Source organism: Polypterus senegalus, unplaced genomic scaffold (genome assembly GCF_016835505.1).
Source record: "Polypterus senegalus isolate Bchr_013 unplaced genomic scaffold, ASM1683550v1 scaffold_8579, whole genome shotgun sequence".
NCBI classification, from domain to species: domain Eukaryota; kingdom Metazoa; phylum Chordata; class Cladistia; order Polypteriformes; family Polypteridae; genus Polypterus; species Polypterus senegalus.
This window is the reverse complement of record NW_024385104.1, coordinates 1-9,216: the sequence shown is the minus strand read 5'-3', so window position 1 is coordinate 9,216 and position 9,216 is coordinate 1. Positions and strand designations below refer to the sequence as shown.

General features: G+C 39.2%; 1 pseudogene; it reads right to left on the bottom strand.

Moving 5' to 3' along the window:
• Nucleotides 1-3,047: 3,047 nt before the first annotated feature.
• Nucleotides 3,048-8,929, bottom strand: LOC120522230 (annotated as a pseudogene).
• Nucleotides 8,930-9,216: the final 287 nt, after the last annotated feature.

The window sequence follows — 9,216 nt, the reverse complement described above, 5'->3', positions numbered from 1 at the left end:
CCCAATTTAAATCTTATTCTAATATGTTTATTGATTTGATCCTCGCAGGTTTTAAAGTTTTGACGGATCCCTAAGTGAGGGTTTGATTTTTCCAGTTTTAAAATAGTAAATAATTAGTTACCCACTGCGAAGAGGGTGGGTAGATTCTTCCATTTGAGAAAAGATAATCTATGTGCTCCCATAGTGAGTAAAGAGACATTACAGTTTGTTTGTCCTTCTCAAAAGCCCATCGGGAGCCCACCAAACAAATGTTATGATTAGAGAGGTTGAAACAAGGCTGTCTAAAGGCAGCTTTCATTTCTTCCTTAAGGGAACCCAAACAGAAATGAAATGTAGTGATGAGCCAACTAAGTCAGGCCTCAAACTCCAACGATTTCAGTTCAAACAGTTGCTTCATTAGGCGCTGAGTCTTGTTGTTAATTAACTCATTTTAATCCTGACTTGTTGTCCATTGTGCTTACAGACATTTCTGAAATTGTTGGATTTTCCCTTTTGTTAAAATTTTTTTGTGGACCTGAGCAGATCACTAAAAATAATAATAATAAGGGGGCACAGTGGTAGGCGCTGCGCCGCAGTTGGAGCCCGGGGTTTGCTTCGGGTCTTCCCTGGATCAGTTGATTTTTCTCCCCAGTTCGTGGACTTCCTCCAGGCGCTCCGGTTTCCTCCACAGTTCAAGACATGCAGGTTAGGTGGATTGGGATTCAAAATTTGGGCCCCAAATTGTGTGCTTGGTGTGTGTCCTGCGGTGGGTTGGCACCCTGCCCTGGATTGGTTCCTGCCTTGTGTCCTGTGTTGGCTGAGATTGGCTCCAGCAGACCCTGTGACTCTGTGTTCGGATTCAGTGGGTTTAAAAATGGATGGATTAATAATAATAATCCATTTTATTTTATAGCGTTTCCCATGCTCAAGGCACTTACAGAATATAAAACGACAGGGTATACAGTACACTAGCATTGTTCAAACCAAATAAATAAATAAATAAAGAAGATTAAGACAGTGAATTCAGAGGAAAGCCTAACAGACAACATAATTGATGGTCCAGCACACACACACACACACACATACTAGGTTACATGAGCATCTTGACAGAGGTACACTGAGAGAAGGGTAATAAAGTCAAGTAGAGCTTCAGCCTTCCTGAACAGATGAGTTTTGAGTTGATTTTAAAACAATTCATGAAGTTAGCTGACCTGATTTAATTGGTGGTCATTCCAGAGTCAGGGCACTATACAGCTGAAGGCTGTCACCCATGGAGTGTAGATTAGTGTGAGGCACAACAAGATTGGCAGAATCAGAGGGACTTAGTGGGTGGGCATTCCTGAGACATTCCTGAGACCGTCACCTTTCTTTACTCAGGCTATCTTGCCCCGCAGCTCCACCTGTGTAGTGAAAAGGACAGTGAGGAGGCTCCTACTCCTGCCGTCACGCTTCCCCTCCCCTCAGCCGCAGCCTCTGTCTCAGATTGAGTGTGATATATCGGCTCCTGCAAACGAACTATGATTCTTAGCGCAATGAGAGAAGTCACAAAATCATCGGAATGTTCAAGCAAATTATAGAAAAAAATGATCTAAATTTGTTAAGTAGTTCTCTCGTTCGCTAGCTAAGTGGAGGTAAGAGTCGCCGAGGCTGATCCGTGAGTAAGGAGGCCCTGCCCTCTCCTTGGCAAACTCGCACTTTCAGATTCATGCTAAATAAATTGGTACTGCAGGTGGTCTATGATACATAACGCAATGGTAGAAGTCGCTAAATCTGTCCTCTGCATCTTGCTCTGTCACCCCCATCACCTGCATGTCCTCTCTAACCACATCCATAACCTTCTCTTGGGCCTTCCTCTTTCCTCTTGCCTGGCAACTCTATCTAACATCCTTCTCCCAATATACCCAGCATCTCTCCTCTGCCCATGTCCAAACCAATGCAATCTTGCCTGACTCCCAACTGTTGAACCTGAGCTGACCCTCTAATGTCCTCATTTCTAATCCTGTCCATCCTCATCACAACCCAATGCCAATCTCAGCATCTTTAACTCTGCCACCTATAGCTCTGTCTCCTGCTTTCTGGTCAAGTCAATTAAAATTCCATTAAAATTAAATCAAAAGAAGTTAATTAGGAGCAAAAACAGGTACTAATTAAGAAAAGGGTGAGAATGAAAACCTGCAGCCCTCGGCCTCCAGGACTGGAGTTGGGGACCCCTGCTTGGAGGATTCACCTGGAGAGAGAGGTTGGGAGCATTGCGTGATAGTCGCTGCCTTAGGAAGAGCTGGAAATCTTGTCTGCTCTTATAATTGCTCCAGCAGCCATCCTTGGACATACAGTCTACATGTGGACCATACATTTTTTTAATAAGTCAATCAATGCACTGTTTTTATTTTTACAGCATGTATTTACATCTTTCCTTTATAATGCATATAAAATTCTTCCAGTTCTCGTTTGACTTTACTAAGGAAGTGTTTAATCAGACATCACGACACAAGTAAAACAGAAAATAACCAAAGAATGGGTAGCTTTAAGGTGTCATTCAGCATTTGAATACTCATGAAAACCAGTTAAGTTATTTGGGAAATTCTTTTATTATTATTGAAATAAAAGGTGGTGGTACATTTTGAAACATTTTGGACCCTGTGGATTCTTTCTACAGCATAGTACCTTGAACTGCCCAGAGGTCACATTCTGATAAGGTAGAAGGTGTCGGGGTTACTTAAGGCCGTTGCTTAGTAGCAAAGGCGTTGAAGAACGTGGTTGGGGCTGATAACAGGAATGTAGAATGGACAAGCAGCCAACTGTAAGTGCATCTTTAAATGATTCATTATAACAGGAAAAAAATAACTTGAGCACGACTTGTTATTTCACATCTGTTAATCATGCAATAATTAATATTACATACATTACATACATACATACATACAATGAGATAATTACAAAACTGGCATAGAGCAGCTTTCTGCTGCAAAGAATGTGGATTGATTCTTGTCCGTAATACTGCAGTACATTTGGATGGTAGAAGTGGCATTATGTCATTTATTCGGGATATAATATATTGTTATTTAGCCTTATATCATCATTGTCACCTTTCTTAAGGAGTAAGAGCCTCCGCTGAAATTCGGCTGAGTAGACTCCATCTTGTAGCGGCTACGGTAGTGTCCACCCTTGTACCAAAACACCGCCAGATTGGAATGAGCTGCAGTGATACCACCAGCCTCCTTTCTGAAAGTAAGTACAGTTACCTGCAGTAGCAGAAGAGAAAAAGGATTAAACATGAAATGAGATTAGCATGACTTTTAGACACATTTTGTTGTGGATGAGGAAGCAAATAAATGTTTAAAATATGAATTTTATTTAATAATGATGATGTACATACAGTCCTTCATTTTAAATGTTTAATATTTAACGGATAAGTCTTTGCAGTTTATAGGAAATAGTCTATCTCTGTGTACCTGTAACCTTGCCTAAGCAGGTAAGAAAATGGATGGATAAACAATTTCATGTAGGGAGAAATGGTGGCCCACATATATAGTAGTGTTACTGCCACACTGGTCTCGGGTCCTGTCTTATCTCTGTTATGTCACAGATGTCTTTAAGCACTTCATTTTTAGTGCCTTTGACATTAAGCATTATCATTAACGGATTACCAAAGCATTTTCTATAACAATACAAACTTATAAGCACCCATTTGCCTACTTAAATATAGAGGTGTAAGCAGTAACATTTGATTATAGGTCATTGTGCCTTCCATGAGCACTAAAGGTAACTGGTGTGACTTCTAGTTTTATTTTTAACTTTTAACCCGCTCTTTCTATAAAACACATGTTTTGTTAAAGTACAGTAATTTTGAAAAGATTATTATAAATACATCCATTATCAGTCTAAGATTGCAGTGGCCAGAGCCTACTCTCAGAAGCATCAGGCACAAGGTTGGAACAAGTCCATGGTACACTCATGCGTGCAATCACACTCACGAACCACTGGATCTCTGTGCTGCCCATTTACCAAACACACATTTTTTAATTCTTTAACTGTACTGTGTTTGACTTGAAATGTTATTTTATTATTCAAAAGGTTATAGCAGCTCACATAAAGTTTGTTCAGTTTCATTCACAGTTTTCATCAATGCATATACAGTTGTGCTTGAAAGTTTGTGAACCCTTTAGAATTTTCTATATTTCTGCATAAATATGACCTAAAACATCAGCAGATTTTCACTCAAGTCCTAAAAGTAGATAAAGAGAGACCAGTTAAACAAATGAGACAAAAATATTATACTTGGTCTTTTTATTTATTAAGGAAAGCGATCGAATATTACAGATTTGTGAATGGCAGAAGTATGTGACCCTCTAGGATTAGCGGTTGGTTTGAAGGTGAAATTGAGTCCGGTGTTGTCAATCAATGGGATGCCAATCAGGTGTGAGTGGGCACCCTGTGTTATTTAAAGAACAGGATCTATCAAAGTCTGCTCTTCACAACACATGTCTGTTGAAGTGTATCATGTAGCTTTAACAAAAGGAGATTTCTGAGGACCTCACAAAAGAGTGTTGATACTCATCAGGCTGGAAAAGGTTACCAAACCATCTCTAAAGAGTTTGGACTCCACCAATCCACAGTCAGACAGATTGTGTACAAATGGAGAAAATTCAAGACCATTGTTACCCTCCCCAGGAGTGGTCGACCAATAAAGATCACTCCAAGAGCAAGGCATGTAATAGTCGGTGAGGTCACAAAGGACCCCAGGGTAACTTCTAAGCAACTGAAGGCCTCGCTCACATTGGCTAATGTTCATGTTCATGAGTCCACCATCAGGACAACACTGAACAACAGTGGTGTGTATGGCAGGGGCTGCAAGGAGAAAGTCACTGCTCTTCAAAAAAACATTGCTGCTCGTCTGCAGGTTTGCTAAAGATCACGTGGACAAACCAGAAGGCTATTGGAAGAATGTGTTGTGGGCGGATGAGATCATAATAGAACTTTTTGGTTTAAATGAAAAGCGCTATGTTTGGAGAAAGGAAAACACTGCATTCCAGCATAAGAACCTTATCCCATCTGTGAAACATGGTGGTGGTAGTGTCATGGTATGGGCCTGTGTTGCTGCATATGGGCCAGGACAACTTGCCTTCATTGATGGAACAATGAATTCTGAATTATATGAGAGAATTCTAAAGGAAAATGTCAGGGCGTCTGTCCATGAACTGGATCTCAAGAGAAGGTGAGTCATGCAGCAAGACAACGCCCCTAAGCACACAAGTCGTTCTACCAAAGAATGGTTAAAGAAGAATAAAGTGAATGTTTTAGAACGGCCAAGTCAAAGTCCTGACCTTAATCCAATTGAAATGTTGTGGAAGGACCTGAAGTGAGCAGTTCATGTGAGGAAACCACAAACATCGGCTAAAATTCCTCCAAGCCGGTGTGCAGGAATGATCAAAAGTTACCAGAAACATTTAGTTGCAGTTATTGCTGTAAAGGGGGGTCACACCAGATACTGAAAGCAAAGGTTCACATACTTTTGCCACTCACAAATATGTAATATTCGACCATTTTCAGTAATAAATAAATGACCAAGTATAATATTTTATCTCATTTGTTTAACTGGTTTTCTTTTATATCCTTTTAGGACTTGAGTGAAAATCTGATGATGTTTTAAAGTCATGTTTATGCAGAAATATAGAAAATTCTAAAGGGTTCACAAACTTTCAAGCACAACTCTATATATTACCATTGAGTTTCCATCTTGTGCCTAGTGCTGCTAGGTTAAGCTCCAGCCCCTGTGACTGTGAACTAGGTAAGTTAGTGGTTAAAGGTGTTAGCTGCTGTCCAGCACTTTGCATTCTGACATTAGTAATGTTCACTGATTATTCTCTTACCTGTGTAAGCATCATGATCCCAGTCAAGTGTGTGAAAGACCTTGTTGTTGTGCCAGGAAAGTGAATCCCTGCTGTCCCCTGTAATGACCCCAGCCTCAGACGGTACTGTTCCCTCTCATTTTCCACTCTAAAGCTGTCATATTCAGCATAGACCTGTCGCCCGTTCCAGTCTTCCAAGAGGACTAGTAGTCTGTAGTCATCCTGGGTTGTCAACCAATGGATGCTGTCCAAACCCAGCCAGTACTCCCCATCAATGTTTCCAAATCCTTGCTGTGAAGGCAAAGGTATGCACAGTTTGATTGTACAAATTGAGAAGGTAGTTACAATGAGGTACATTGAAGTCTGAAAGTTTGCCATGCTAGGTTTGTTGTCTAGACACACCTAAAATGATCTCAAATACTCTGTTCAAGGCTTTACCTGGTCATTACAGCTGAGGAATTTATCAGCTTTGATTCATCTGTTCTGAGGACATAGAAAAGCACTGGTTTGTGTGTGTATTTGCAAAATAGGAAAAAGTGAAATACACTGTAATATAAAGAAGAACGCTTCTCAATGACTGCAGGATGTTACATACATTGTGCATATCACCTTAATAAGCAAGTTACACTCTTGGAGGTTTAATGATCATAATATTTTAAATGGAGTCTTTCATTTCAATTTCTTTCAAGTTACGGCATCACGTTATGCTTGAGCAGAGTGCTCATTTTATTGGCCTCACCAGTAGAAAAACACTTCTGCCTAAGAGAGTCTCTTTCAAGAACTGAAATACCCCTATAAGCTTTCCTAAACAGCAAGGACTATAAGAGCCCAAATATGCTGATTATTTAAATACATACATTTTATATATACTGTATATACAAGGGGGGGTAAAGCTCAAGTTAGAAAATGGGATTTATTAAAAAATGGAACAAACCTTAACAAAACCGATAGCATCATTTCTCAATGGAGTCTCCATCCTTCTCAATGCACTTGCACCACCTGCCTGGAGAAGTCTGGATTCCAGCAGAATAAAAAGTTTTGTTTTTTCCTCACAGCTACTTGTTATTGTCAAACACTACAAGCTGAGAGGTATTACAGTCACCAGTGCAAGTTACTGTGACTCGTTAGAGACCAATATGAAGCCTGCTATTTGATCCAAGTGGCGGGGACTGCTGTCTCAAGGAGTCCTTGTGCTGCAAGACAATGACACACACACTGCTAAGAACACCGAGGCTTGTCTGGAGAAACTGAAGTATCAGGTATTGCCACATCCTCCTTATTCGCCAGATTTGGCACCACAGTGTGATTTCTACCTGTTTGGGCTGCTATAAAACCATTTGGGTGGTCCTCGATTCAAGGCACATGATGACGGAAGAAAGCAGGGTATTGAGAAATGACATTATCAGTTTTATTAAGGTTCATTCCATTTTCTAACTTTAGCTTGACTCCCATGGTGTGTGTATATATATATATATATATATATATATATATATATATATATATATATATATATATATATATATATATATATATATATATATATACATATATATATATATATATATATATATATATATATATAATATATATATATATATATAATATATATATATATATATATATATATATATATGTTTCTATATGTTTGTATTCATATAATTATATTTGTGACTGTCTTTCTTTTTATATTTTCTTCTAATATGATAATAGAAACAATTTTATAAACAAAATGATAGTCCTGAATTTGATAAAGGGAGACTTGAAATGGAAAGACATAACAATGTCACTTTATTTCTATGATGATCATGCATTTAGTTATTGCAAAAATAGTAGCAGTATTGGCAGTACTGTCACATGTACAAAGAAATTCTTTCTTACTTGCATGTCCAACCATGCAACATGTCACCACTCTCCAGTGCCATGATAAACAAGAATGTTTTTAAAACACATAACTTCATGTTATTTATTACAAAACACATCTCAGCCTACAACTATTTCATGAATGAAAACAGCATCCTACTCCCAGTAGAACAATGGTCATTTAAGAAAATGAAATACAAAAACATGACTTGTTATCCATGCAACTGTAATGGCTTTAGACTCTAACCTTAATTGTGCATGTTCACACAGATATTTTATAAGCTTAATTTTCATGGAGAAAGTTAAAAAACCTATTATCTTCAAAAACACATAAAAAATTAAATAAATTACGAATGCAGCAAATGCCCATCAACCACCAAAATTTTTCCTTTGTGAGTTGGGAGTGAGTAGGTAGATTTCTAAGGGGCCTTAGGCACCTCAAACAATGTGTTGATTCTGATCTTCTCATTAGAAGCCAGTTTGTTTTTCAGTGCAAATTAATTTTATTTCAAATGGCATACCCACCTTGTAGTGCTCCCAGGTCCTGAAGAAGTTGACAGAGCCATCTTGCCTCCTTTGAATGACAGCCCAACCTCCATTCTGATGGCTTTGCTCACACACCATACTTGCAACAGCTGATTCACATTGCGTGGCCGGATTAGGTAAATTCCACTTGTGGTCTGTCCGTACTACATGTTGGCAGTCCTTCCATGGTCCTGCCAGATGCAAAACAGATTTTCATTATCCAGTGTCAAATGAACTAGCACATTTCATTGATATAATTAAAAGTGATTAATCTAAAATACTTTAGATGGATCTGAAAAATTAAATGGAAAAAAAGTCCAGGACTGGTTAAGCCAAATATTTTATTTCTTTCAAAGTTACTAATTTTATTTGAAGATAAGCATCCAGAAATGGGTAATTCACTGTGAGCCGGCAACAGATGGTAATGCAGCTGGATAGAGAGTCTAAGGTGATACATGATAATGTCCTGTCTTAATTAAAAGAGCATCACTTAGCTTCATAACTTTGCCCATGGGGGCAAATAGTTGTTTTTATCTATCTATCTATCTATCTATCTATCTATCTATTTGTTATATAGTGCCTTTCATATCTATCTATCTATCTATCTATCTATCTATTGTCATACTTGCGAGTAGGAGGCTGTAGTTGATCGACAGCACCTGGGAAACCACTGCTTGGCCAGGAGATAGTGAGTATTAACTTTCTCCTCTGCTTCCCTCATAGGCAAAAAGACCGTCCTGCACCATAAGGCATCGATGACCGCAGTGCGTTACTTCCGCCCTTCCTCCGCCATCTTGCCCTGACGCCATCCTTCCCATCCTCCCTTGCGTCCTTCCGACATTCCTCCACTTCCGGCTCCTCCCCAATAAAATGGCCGCGGAGTCAGGAGTCGGGCGCGTTATGAACTTTTAGTTTATGATTTTGACCAATAAAAAATGTCCCGCCATGGCGTTCGGCAGGAATGCAATCCGGAAATGACGGAGGACAGGACCCGTGAGGCAGG